This window comes from Heterodontus francisci, chromosome 7 (assembly GCF_036365525.1).
Source record: "Heterodontus francisci isolate sHetFra1 chromosome 7, sHetFra1.hap1, whole genome shotgun sequence".
Lineage (NCBI taxonomy): Eukaryota > Metazoa > Chordata > Chondrichthyes > Heterodontiformes > Heterodontidae > Heterodontus > Heterodontus francisci.
In genome coordinates, this window is record NC_090377.1 from 81,001,778 (window position 1) to 81,016,074 (window position 14,297).

General features: G+C 41.2%; 1 protein-coding gene across 4 annotated transcripts in view; it reads right to left on the minus strand.

Moving 5' to 3' along the window:
* Positions 1-14,297, minus strand: part of znf385b (zinc finger protein 385B) — a 325,574-nt gene that overhangs the window by 156,029 nt on the left and 155,248 nt on the right. The gene's annotated exons all lie outside the window — the stretch shown is intronic.

Genomic DNA, 14,297 nt, shown 5'->3' on the forward strand with positions numbered 1-14,297 from the left:
TCCCATGCCCTGTTGTTGCTCAGGGTTCCATATTTCCTGCAAGGGTGTTGCTCCTCATCGCCAGTGGGTCTAAAGTCCGATAGTTGTACCCCCTTTGCCAGCTGCAGCCTTTCTTTGGAAAGATGGCCACCCAATTGTCCTTGGCAACCTTGCCCCTGCTCTTGCCACTGCGATGCCAGGGGGATGACGACCAAATTCAATGCCCGACTGCTGAGTTCCACTCTCCCTACCACCTATGCAGTGCCAACGGCACCACCTTACCAAATGCTAAGTACCTTGTTGCCACGCTGACCCTCTTCAGGGGCTCTAGGGCAGCTACGACAGGCTCCATATTCTGTACCCTCCCCCCTTCAGCAACAGACAACTCCTGAAACCCTTCAAAATTGCACCCTTACCATCCCCACCCCTGCCAAAACAAGCTCTCATCAAGTTTTTTAAAATTCTTTAATTGGCCTCAATTGGGAGGAGAGCAGGATGCCTGTCCTGCCGTCCCCTCACGCTCCAGCGCTGGGAACAGCAACCTGAAAGTGACGCCGGCTGCACCGGTATTTTCAGGCACCCCACACCCACCCCCCCCCCACTCCCCCAACACCTCCATTCCCGACTTCAGGTGGGCCCAAAAGTTCCCCATGGCAGTTGGGAAATTTAAATGCAATTGATTAATGTAAATCTGGAAAAGAAAGCTAGTATCAGTAATGGTGACCACAAAACCAACAGATTGATGTAAAAACTCAACTGGTTCTCTCATGTTCTTCAAAGAAGGAAATCTGCCATCCATACACAGTCTGGCTTATATGCAACTCCAGACCTCTGAATTGGCCTAGCAAGCCACTCAATTGTATCAAACTGCTACAAGAAAAGAAACCAGAAAGAACACTCAGGATCACCCTAGGCATCAGATGTGGACACGACAAAAGCGCACCTTACCTAGTTGACACTGCCAAGTCCTCCTCACTATCATCCGAGGATGTGCCAAAATTGGAAGAGCTGTCCCCAGACTAACCAAGCAACAGCCGGACTGTCATTCCCACAGAATGACACACATCAGGCAATGTCCCAGAATCATCCATCACTATCACTGGAGTACTGTGTACAGTACTGGTCTCCTCATTTAAGGAAGGATGCAAATGCGTTGAAAGCAGTTCAGAGAAAGTTTACTAGACTAATACCTGGAATGGATGTGTTGTCTTATGAGGAAAGGTTGAACAGGTTAGGCTTGTATCCGCTGGAGTTTAGGAGAGTAAGAGGCTACTTGTTTGAAACATATAAGATCCTGAGGGGTCTTGATCATAGCACGTAAAGGGTTAAACACTCACTGAATTGGTAAGCATATCCACTGTTCAAAAGAAATAAAGCCTGTTGTGGTCAAACAAGGAGAGGGACAAGAGGGGAGACTTTCGACCCCTCTTCACCTGATCATAACACTTTATTGAACCCATTGATAACATCCAATAACAACTTGTATTTATAAAGCACCTTTACCATAATAAAACATTCCAAGGTATTTCACAGGAGTATTGTACAGCAAAACTTGACACTGCGCTGTATAAGGTGATATGAGGGCAGATGGCCAAAAGCTTGGTCAAAGAAGTGTGTTTGAAGGAACATCTTAAAGGATGCAGCAATAGAGAGCGACTCTCAACAATTTCCTAACTTTAAACTTGTACAGCTGAAATTTGATCCTATTAATACACATGAAACTGTCATAGAACATAGAACATAGAACAGTACAGCACAGTACAGGCCCTTCGGCCCACGATGTTGTGCCGAACCTCTAACCTACTGTAAGATCAAACTACCTACATACCCTTCATTCTACTATCATCCATGTACCTATCCAAGAGTCGCTTAAATGTCCCTAATGTATCTGCTTCTACTACCACCGCTGGCAGTGCATTCCACGCACCCACCACTCTCTGTGTAAAGAACCTACCTCTGACATCTCCCCGAAATCTTCCTCCAATCACCTTAAAATTATGCCCCCTGATGATAGCCCTTTCCGCCCTGGGAAAAAGTCTCTGGCTATCCACTTTATCTATGCCTCTCATCATCTTGTACCTCTCTGTCAAGTCACCTCTCATCCTTCTTCGTTCCAATGAGAAAAGCCCTAGCACCCTCAACCTTTCTTCGTAAGACATGCCCTCCAGTCCAGGCAGCATCCTGGTAAATCTCCTCTGCACTCTCTCTAAAGCTTCCACATCCTTACTATAATGAGGCGACCAGAACTGAACACAATATTCCACGTGTGGTCTAACCAGGGCTTTATAGAGCTGCAGCATAACCTCGCAGCTCTTAAACTCAATCCCCCTGTTAATGAAAGCCAACACACCATACGCCTTCTTCTCAACCCTATCAACTTGGGTGGCAACTTTGAGCGATCTATGGACATGGACCCCAAGATCCCTCTGTTCCTCCACACGACCAAGAATCCTGTCTTTAAGCCTGTATTCTGCATTCAAATTCGACCTTCCAAAATGAATCACTTCACACTTTTCCAGGTTGAACTCCATTTGCCACTTCTCAGCCCAGCTCTGCATCCTGTCAATGTCCCGTTGCAACCTACAACAGCCTTCCACACTATCCACAACTCCAGCAACCTTCGTGTCATCGGCAAACTTGCTAACCCAGCCTTCCACTTCCTCATCCAAGTCATTTATAAAAATCACAAAGAGCAGAGGTCCCAGAACAGATCCCTGCGGAACACCACTGGTCACCGAGCTCCATGCTAAATACTTTCCATCTACTACCACCCTCTGACTTCTATGGGCCAGCCAATTTTGTATCCAGACAGCCAACTTTCCCTGAATCCCATGCCTCCTTACTTTCTGAATGAGCCTACCATGGGGAACCTTATCAAACGCCTTGCTAAAATCCATATACACCACATCCACTGCTCTTCCTTCATCAATGTGTTTTGTCACATCCTCAAAGAATTCAATAAGGCTTGTGAGGCATGACCTGCCCCTCACAAAGCCTTGCTGACAGTTTCGATTCAAACTATGCTTTTCCAAATAATCATAAATCCTGTCTCTCAGAATCCTCTCCAATAATTTGCCCACTACCGACGTAAGACTGACTGGTCTACAATTCCCAGGGTTGTCCCTATTCCCTTTCTTGAACAAGGGAATAACATTTGCCACCCTCCAATCATCTGGTACTACTCCAGTGGACAGTGAGGATGCAAAGATCATCGCCAAAGACGCGGCAATCTCTTCCCTCGCTTCACTTAATATCCTTGGGTATATCCCGTCTGGCCCCGGGGACTTATCTGTCCTCGTGTCTTTCAAAATTTCCAGCACATCCTCCCTCTTAACATCAACCTGTTCGAGCATATCAGCCTGTTTCACGCTGTCCTCACAAACGACCAGGTCCCTCTCACTAGTGAATACTGAAGCAAAGTATTCATTTAGGACCTCCCCTACCTCCTCCGACTCCAGGCACAAGTTCCCTCCACTATCCCTGATCGGCCCTACCCTCACTCTGGCCATCCTCTTGTTCCTCACATAAGTGTAGAACGCCTTGGGATTTTCCTTAATCCTACCCAAGACTTTTTCATGTCCCCTTCTAGCTCTCCTAAGTCCATTCTTCAGTTCCTTCCTGGCTACCTTGTAACCCTCTAGAGCCCTGTCTGATCCTTGCTTCCTCAACCTTAAGTAAGCTTCCTTCTTCCTCTTGACTAGCTGTTCCACATCTCTTGTCATCCAAGGTTCCTTCACCCTACCATCCCTTCCTTGCCTCATCAGGACAAACCTATCCAGCAGTCGCAGCAAGTGCTCCCTAAACAACCTCCACATTTCTGTCGTGCATTTCCCGGAGAACATCTGTTCCCAATTTATGCTCCCCAGTTCCTGCCTAATAGCATTGTAATTCCCCCCTCCCCCAATTAAATATTTTCCCATCCCGTCTGCTCCTGTCCCTCTCCATGACTATAGTAAAGGTCAGGGAGTTGTGATCACTATCACCGAAATGCTCTCCCACCGAGAGATCTGCCACCTGGCCTGGTTCGTTGCCAAGCACCAAATCCAACATCGCCTCCCCTCTAGTCGGCCTATCTACATATTGAGTCAGGAAACCTTCCTGGACACACCTGACAAAAACTGCTCCATCCAAACTATTTGCACTAAGGAGGTTCCAATCAATATTAGGGAAGTTGAAGTCACCCATGACAACAACCCTGTTACTTCTGCACCTTTCCAAAATCTGCCTCCCAATCTGTTCCTCCGTGTCTCTGTTGCTATTGGGGGGTCTATAGAAAACTCCCAATAAAGTGACTGATCCTTTCCTGTTTCTGAATTCCACCCATAATGACTCAGTAGACAAACCCTCCTCGACGACCTCCCTTTCTGCATCTTTACCTCACACAGAAAGTTAGCTGTCAATGGGAATGTTTACTAACATAATCAGAAATGTAAAAGTCCTTCATCATTTTCTTGCAATCATACTAAACTACAATTATAAATTGTATATAATTAGTATATAAGATTGAGTTTAAAATAATTTTTGATAATTGAAAAAGATCAGGCAGGCAGAATGAAATGTTATTTTATTCCTTTCTTAAATTAGGTATAACGTGGGTTAGCTGAACCACTTTTTTTAAAAAACAAAGTTGCTTATTTAGTAGCAATTTATCAATAGTCTTTCATTGTGTGCTCGAGCACTTCTCATGTCAAAAGACAGGAGACTTCTGTCCTTATTCAACCATGTTTACATTTGTAGTAGAGAAGCATAAAAAGATCAGCCAAGAGCTACCAAATGAAACATGGCTTGTATGAAACCAACTCTAGCTTCCAGGCGGAATTTGCTTGCATAGTAACATTACCACCAATTTAACAGCTGTTCAATAATAATCAACAGCATGAGGTCACGACAATCATTACAGACACCCTCCAACTGGCGAGCAATGTGCAGGTAGGTATAAGGTGGTTGGATTTCCTTAGATCTTCAGAAGTTATGACGTCGAGTGGGGTAACCTCCATCGAAATTAAACCCTGATGTGTCTAACATATTATACAAGCTGGATACACTTGGTGCTTCATCGTTGTCCAAAGCTTACACTGCACATTCTTTGCAGTGCATACTTGTCTGTGCATGTCCAATAGTCTTCTGTGCTTCAAAGCACCCAACTGTGTACAGTCAGCATGACTACAGCAGTTGTTAGGAAATGAGTTTGACCTGCACAAATTAGTAATAGGCTGTTTTATCCCTTTATCTGGGTTGGAATTAAATCCAGGTGTTACAGGTGATAAGAGAGCATAACATTTCCCCAGTTGTTTTGAACAAAATATTTAATTCGTGCAAAATGTAATTTGCATCAAATCCAAATCTTTTTACATTAACTTAATGGTGTGCTTCAGGTTATATCTACACTTAAGCCAACTCAAATCCACATCAAGAGTATAAACAGGGCTTAACTGAATTAAACATTTTAAAATAATATAACCAGGAAACACAACATCTGTAATCTTCAGAGGACGACTGAAAGGTTTTGGGCACTTCTCTTCCGGAAACAATTTCTTCGGGTCGTCTAAGCCTGCTCTCTCCTCCTCCAATTACAGAACTTGAGTTTTGTCCCTCATGTGACATAGGGTAACTTTACCTTTTTAAAATAATTGTATACATTAGCACCAATTCATAATCCCTAATTCACTAATTTACTACCAAATGGGATTCTGTCAATAGAAATGTATTTAGCTTGAAGATTCTGCTTTAATGACCCACTGTGCTGACTATAATTGTGTTGTATATTGTTTCCGAACTGGAAAGTTCAAAATTATTTTCCTTACTTGCCTCCTGACATAATTTTCATTGCTTCAAACTGCAATTGTTTATTCTTTCTGAAACCACTTTTCGAAAAACCTTTTTAAAAAAAAGGCAATATTGTAATTGTGGATGCACATGTAACAGTAAATTAGATGCAGACTACAACAAGTCATGCAATTTTCAGGTTACCATTGACCAGAAACTGAACTGGAGTAGGCATATAAATACTGTGGTGACAAGAGCAGGTCAGAGGCGAAGAGTCCTGCGCTGAGCAACTCACCTCCTGACTCCCCAAAGCCTGTCCAACATCTACAAGACACAAGTCAGGAGTGTGATGGAATATTCTCCTCTTGCCTGGATGAGTGCAGCTCCAACACCACCATCCAGGACAAATCAGCCCGCTTGACTGGCACCTGGACTGCAGTGGTTCAAGAAGGCGGCTCACCACCACCTTCTCAAGGGCAATTAGGGATGGGCAATAAATGCTGGCCTAGCCAGCAACGCCCACCTCCCGTGAACAAATGAAAAAAAATTGTGTGTTTCCTGAGTATACTTTGCTGAACCTAGAAGCGTTACTGGAATATGTTACTGAAAGTCTGTCTTCATTTTGAAATTAAAAAACTAATATTTGCTAAACAGTGGGAGATGCAATTAGATTTACAAGTACTGCCAAGAACTGAAAAGAGACACAATCTAATTTGATGCAGTATAATGTCTGCTCATTTAATTTCAAAATTGTTAGAAATCTAAAACATGGTTATTTTGAAATGTAAATTGAAGGGATTTTAAGTATAAACAAATTCAAACTGAAAGCAGTACACCTTGTTACAAATAATGAATTGTATTACCTCAAATGTGATGAGATTAATATGAAGATAGTCATAATTCAATTGCTCCTTTGCAGAATCTACAGGGATCCTGTCAGTTCTTGGTAAAAAAACTGGGTGTGCATACCTTTTGGTATTTCCCCCATCCCAAAGCAGAAGGAAACATTAGCATGTGTATGGGGAAGAAAAGCCAGTGACTGGATGTAGCTGATTGCATCTTCTGTCCAATTTCCTGTTTACTCCTGGCTTGCATCTTGGTTCTAGCAAGTGCACAGAAACTTCTGGCTCCACATTAATGCTACAAAAGGCTCTTTACCTTGACGTCCATATGGTCTAGTACACAGTTTTCAAACTGGGGCTTCCGGAATATGGCGATGTGGGTTCCCAATAACATATATTTTCATCTGTCATTATATTCTGTACTTTTTAGTATTTGGTGACTTAGTTGCATGATATTTCTGTTGCTCTATACTAACAAAAAAAACTTTCTACAACAACATCATTTTCCTTTGGGCAACTGACAGTCATTGGGTCTCTGGAATATTCAATATTTGCAGGGGTTTGAAAACTACTGGCCTAAAGAAAACCAGTGTTATTTGAATCAATTCAGCAGATCTGCATGCACTAAGCATGGGGAATGGTGGATGAGAAAACAAGAAACAAAACAGTAAATCTTCAGTTGTATGCAGTTGTTCAAAATCTTATTCTCAAATCTCAGTGCTTTGGAGCTTTTTTTCTCTTTTTAAATCTGGTTTCAGCTCTCCCAAATGAAAGTCACATTATTTGTAACTGTGACCATGACACATTATTCCTTGTCGACTTCTCTGCAGTCTTTGTCACAGTCAGCCATACTATCCTTCTCCAACACCTCTCCATTGTCCAATAATTGGAAGTACCTTTGGTTGGTTCCACTCTTCGCTATCCAATCATAGTTAGATCATCTGCAGCAATGACATTCCCTCTTGCCCCTGCACTGTTACCTCCAGGGTCCCACAAGGGATGGAAGTAGTGGTACTCTGGGCAACAGCAATCATAGCATTTGACATGATTTGGGATAAATCAAAACTGCAAACCAATATTGAGCTATACGACGTCAAACCGGTCAATTGCCAAGTAATGAGGAAAGAGCTTGAACAGATCTACTAGGGAATAGTAGCATGAAAATATGATTTGAGAGCAAATGTAATATCTTTAAGCCTATTCTATTGAACATGCAAGATAGGTACGTACCAGAGAATGATAAAGGTAGAGTAAGGAAGTGTGATCTAAATTGATTTACAAGACAATACAAACTGGAATAAGTAGGAAAAAGGAATTCTACTGCTTTTTGGGAGAAAGTGAGGAAATTTCCTAGGAAGAATACCTGAAGCACCAAAAAAATGTAAAAATGCCAGTCAGGGAGACAAAGAGGAAACTAGAAATGAATACTGTTTGAGAAGCCAAATTTAGCATCAGGAAACTTTTCTATTCATAACAACAGCATGAGGATTATCAAAGAAGAACCAAAATCACTTAAGGACACAGCAGGGTTGCAAAAATAGTAAATGTACCAAATCAGAGTTCACAACCGGGGATCCACAACCCCCTAAGGGTAGATGAGAAGGTATCAAGAGGCCCCCCCAAATCTTCAGACTGTTTCTAAAATGATTTCACATTGATTTCCTATTTATTTCCAACGATCACTAGGGCTATTACTGTCAATGACACAGTTCCACAGAATCGATTGTCTTTTTCAGGTTTTAAAGGATTGACAACCCCCTGCTCAGGACAAAGGTTTCAGACAGATATTAGTGCGTGTTTATAAAAGAGACAAAGAGGTCCATTTGTGCAGAGGCAGCCTGCTGCCCAAGTGGGTAAAGGGCGCGATGTTGCTGGTCCAGCTGCACCTTTGTCTTTCAGCAACCTATAACGCTGTGAAACAGACCTTGGGAAACTGTGAATGTTGCTTTTGTAACTGGTTTATTAAATAAAATGTTTAATTCCTGAAAGTGCCAAAGATATGCAAAAGGAATCACCAAGCATCTTACCCGACATATGCTGTTATGATCGTTTTCGTGTGCATTTTTGAAACTCATTTCATTTTAATTCTGCATACTATCCAATATTCATGAAAACCGATGGATGAACAATGGGCTACCTTCAAAGAAGAGATAGTTCGGGCACAGTCAAGGTATGTTCCCTCGAAGGGAAAAAGTAGAGCAAACAAATCCAGAGCTCCCTGGATGACAAATGAGGGAGGGATTAAGATAAAGAAGAAAAAATGTGCTTATGACAGATGCCATGTAGAAAATACTAGTGAGAACCAGGCTGAATATAGAAGGTCCAGAGGGGAAGTAAAAAAGCAAAGAAGAGAAGCAAAGAGAAAGCATGAGAAGAGACTGGCAGCCAGCATTAAAGGAAATTTCAAAGTTTTCCATAGGCATATAAATAGTAAAAGGGTGGTACAAGGAGGAGTGGGGCCGATTAGAGACCAGAAAGGGGATTTACACATGGAGGCAGAAGGCATAGCTGAGGTATTAAATGAATACTTAGGATCTGTCTTTACCAAGGAAGATGATGCAACCCAAACAATGGTGCAAGAGGAGATAATTCAGACACTAGAAGGTTTTAAAATTGATAAGGAGGAAGTATTTGATAGGCTGACTGTACTTAAAGTGGATAAAGCACCAGGACTGGATGAGATGCATCCAAGGATACTGAGGGAAGTGAGGGTGGAAATAGTGGAGGCACTGGCCATAATTTTTCAGTCTTCCTTCGACTCAGCTGTGGCGCCAGAGGACTGCAGAATTGCAAATGTTACACCCTTGTTCAAAAAAGGGTGTAAAGATAAGCCCAGCAACTACAGGCCAGTCAGTTTAACTTGGGTGGTGGGAAAACTTACAGAAAAAATAATTTGGGACAAAATCAATAGTCACATGGACAAATGCAAGTTAATTAAGGAAAGCCAGCATGGATTTCTTAAGGGAAAATCATGTTTAAATAACTTGCTGGAGTTTTTTGAGGAGGTAACAGAGAGGGTTGATGAGGACAATGCTGTTGATGTGGTGTACATGGACTTTCAAAAGGCATTTGATACAGTGCCGCACAACAGACTTGTGAGCAAACTTGTAGTTCATGGAATAAAAGGGACAGTAGCAACATGGATATGAAACATGGCTGAGTGACAGGAAACAAGGAGTAGTGGTTACTGGATGTTTTTTTGGGCTGAAGGAAGGTTTGTAGTGGAGTTCCCCAGGGATCAGTGTTGGGACCCTTGCTTTTCTTGATATATATTAATGACCTAGACCTTGGTGGACAGGGCACAATTTCAAAGTTTACAGACGATACGAAACTTGGAAGCATTGTGAGCTGAGGAGAATAGTGTAGAACTTCAAAAGGACATAGACAAGGTGGTGGAATGCACAAACATTTGGCAGATGAAGTTCAATGCAGAGAAATGTGAGGGGATTCATTTTGGTAGGAAGAACATGGAGAAACAATATAGAATAAAGGGCAGAATTCTAAAGGGGGTGTAAAAGCAGAGGGACCTAGGTGTAAATGTGCATAAGTCAGTAAAGGTGGCAGGACAGGTTGAGAGAGCAGTTAATAAGGCATACAGTATCCTGGGCTTTATTAATAGAGGCATAGATTCCAAGAGCAAGGAAGTTATGTTGAACTTGTATAAGACACTAGTTCGGCCTCAGCTGGAGTATTGCATCCAATTCTGGGCGCTGTACTTTAGGAAAGGAGTGAGGGCATCGGCAAGAGTACAGAAGAGATTCATGAGAATGATTCCAGGGATGAATAATTTCAGTTATGAAGATAGATTGGAGAAGTGAGGACTGTTTGCCTTGAAGAGAAGGCTGAGAGGTGATTTGATAGAGGTATTCAAAATCATGAGGGGTCTGGACAGAGTAGATAGAGAGAAACTGTTCCCACTCGTGAAAGGATCGAGAACGAGAGGGCAGAGATTTAAAGTATTTGGTAAGAGAAGCAAAAGTAACATGAGAAAAAACGTTTTCACGCAGCAAGTGGTTAAGGTCTGGAATGCACTGCCTGAGAAAGTGGCGGAGGCAGGTTCAATTGAAGCAAACAAAAGGGAATTAGACAGAAAAGGAAGAACGTGCAGGGTTATGGGGAGAAGGCAGGGGAATGGAACTGAGGGAATTGCTCTTTCAGAGAGCCGGTGCAGACACGATGAGCCGAATGGCCTCCTTCTGCGCTGTAACAATTCTGTGAAAAATGAATTACCAGTCAGCCCATGTAATGTGGTAGCAGACTACCTGGATTTAAATAGGATTGCAATGTCAGGGATATTGGTTTTGCAGGGACAGCTTGACAGACGGTAGAGTGTAATCTGTTTGATCTCTCTCTGGCGATGCAACTGATGTAAAAGTACATTTCATCTGAAATAATGGCATCATATTTCTTGATATTATGCACATTGATTCCTTCAATAAACAACAGGCTGCAAACATTAAACTACAATTTTCTGCTTCAAAGCTGCAAACCACCTCCTCAAATATTCATTACTACTTTTGCATTGTCCTGTTTAGTTTGCTAACATTAACATTGAACATTGAGATGTTTGGTTCGATTAGTTTGGTGTTTCAGCAGGTTTTCAGATGCAAGAAGCAGAATCCCAAATTATTTTTGTGACACTACTGCAAAGCGTGGAGATTTAAATATTTATCTAATTGGAAAAGGTCATTTGATAGTTGTATGATAACTATTGACCATCTTCCAGTTGCAGATTACTAATATACATAATGTGCCTGGTTTTTCTTAATAATAGTGGTAGAGTTCGGTTTAGGAGGATGAGAGAGTTTATTAAACACATTTGTTGTTTGTTTGCCATTTTGTCAGTAAATAAAACCATTAAGAATCCTACCAAACATGTTAACACAACCTTTTGTTTCTAACACAGACATGCAAGTTAAACCTGTGACTTTTAGGAATTTGAAACCATATAGATATATATGGTTAAATGACTGTGCTGTCGATCAATTAAACCTCCCCAATATGTATGTCCTGACCTTAACATGCCAGAATTAATCCAATCTTTGCACAAGTTATATATTATTTGAAAAAAAACTGCATCTAAAAAATAAAGGCAGTTGTTTAGATCTAATGTTGCTGGAGAATTTGGTGCCTGGCATGGGGAATGTTCCAGAACTATTAAATAATGTCAATATTCGGCTCGTGTTTCGAGGTCACACATATCTAATTTATTGAAGTGGCTAGAGTGGGGCTTCTGTGCATTTGTACCAAAATCATATACCTGCTCTTTGTAAATGGATTCATGACATTGTTACATGAAGTACTGAGGGAGTCTTTCTTCCAGATGAACTGTTTGAAGGATGATATCATTTCTACTCAGATAGAACCATAAAACATAGAAGGAAACCAATTGGCCCATTGTGCCCATGTCAGCTCTTTGTTTAATTATATAACTAATTCTTATGCAGAAAAACTACTTGTGCTGCATTACAGGGGTCCATGAAATTTGTGTAACGTAGGAGGCTCAGAAGCAAAAAGCTTGAGAACCCCTGTACTAAATGACTACTTCCTGGGAGCAGTTGCTAAGGAAGACAATATGAGTATATCATCCATTACAGGAAGTACCATATGTCTGCCCCACTCAATACAGCCAAATATCTGCAAAGGGACCTAAAATTGGTATTAAGCCCCTAATCTACATATGTAAGGAGCCCAACAACTGTTTTAGGTGGCCACCTGAAAAAAGGACTGGCCCAATTTTGGGGTGGGCATTTTTCAGGCATCTTTATATTGGTGCTGTATATTGGTCTCCAAAATTAGGTTTCATGCCATAAGAATGGATGCAATTTCTACCCTATTGAATGATGTGCCCCAGGAATCAGTGTCGGACCTGATATTGTTTCTAATCTATATAAATAACTAGACCTATATTGCAAAATCAGTACATTTTAAGTCTGAGCCATCATTCTAAGGCGATGTGGTTCCCTTATCTAGCTGCATCTTGAATACTATGTTCAGTTCTGGTCTCCAAGGCACAAGGAAAATATTTAAGCCCTGGAAGGATGGTCAATCTGATTTCTATTGTCAGGGGACTATGTTAGGAAGGTTAAAAAGCTTGGATTCTAAAACTTCGAAAGGAAATGTATGAGAGGGAAACTGATAGCGGGGTAAGAAATACTACCTGAAATAGAAAAGGCTAATCCTGAGTAATGTTTCAACTTAATTAAAGAGTGGAGGACAAAACACAAACAGAAACTTGTTTAAAAAAAAGGAAGTTAAGGACTGATGTCAAGAAGCATTGCTGCACACAGAGGAACTAACACCTAGAATGGTCTTCCCTGTAGGTTACTAGATGTAAACATTTGCAGCCAAAGTGGCAGCTAAATACTGTGATCATGGGATTCTAGGTCTCTATTGGAACAGGGAGCAGGACAAGCCAAATGACCTACTTAATGTTGTGATCTTATCTTTGTGAATTAATGTTTCGTGAGGAAATGATCAATGTTTTATAGCACTTCAGAATTTTTCTTTTATAACAGCATTTATAAAATATAAGTGCTCACTTAGACCATCCAAGATCTTACAACTTCAATGTACATTTTCATGCTACTTTAAACATCATCTGCGATACTGAAATTAATTAACCGTAATTCTCAAGTAAATGATCTGACATATTCGTATGCCATTCTCCATTGCTAAATCACAAACAAATGTCAGTTCATGGCATAGGACAAGAAATTCTCTGTTGAAATCAGACCAGTCTCCCTGTATAACTCTGTCAGGCAGGTGCAGGGGTAGATGATTTGGTGGGGAGCCATTGTGCTGTTTCTCAAGAAAGAATGTTGAATATGCCCATCCTGCTATGGCATATCCAAATGACAATACTGAAGAGAAAAAATTATATAATTACCCTGCCATTACAATGCTAGATGCTAGGAATACCAGTCTTCCTGCTGTACATCTTTTCTATGCAACTTTAAATCTTTTCAATGAAGTACAACTGATCATAGGATGATTGATTACACTGTCTCTGCCTGGAAAATTTTAAAATTGAAGCAACAATTCTCAAGATACCCTGGACGTTGTGGTGCCCATGCTCCACTACTACAAAGAACCTGTGCTGCTCAATGCCAATTCTTCAGCCTTCCCCTGCAGTGGGCTTCCTGCACAGATGACAAACCCAACAGGAGCCCTCCAGAATTATTCAAACAAGCCAGAGCTCTTGAAAATTCACTGGGGACAAAAGCAGACTTGGTGGGTGGGCTGACTTTAGGCCAGATTTCCACCAAAGCAGAAAATGCCAGTGATAAGGTATTACATGTAGAGCTTTCAACTTACATGGCAAGAATAGAATATTAATTATAATACATGGTGAGAATAGAAGATTAATTATAATAAAGAGCAAGGTAATTACAAAAAACCTAGTGCCTCACACTTGTCAGCACACATCCATCATGATCATACTATCTCTGTTGTTCAATGGTTTACCTCTTCAGTTTTAATGCAGACACTTCACTGCTACCAGTGTCACAAATTTTACAATAAACCAAATTTACATAAGATTCTGCGCATGCAAATCATGTGGGTTGCTGCTGCAGAAGTGGATAGTGGACAGAATTGAAGAAAAGCAATTCAAAAACAAAGCACAAATAGTTGAAGAATAAGCCTAAAAATGAATGTACTATACAAGCAACATATTGAAGAGGCTTGTTGAAAAACATGTAGCAATTT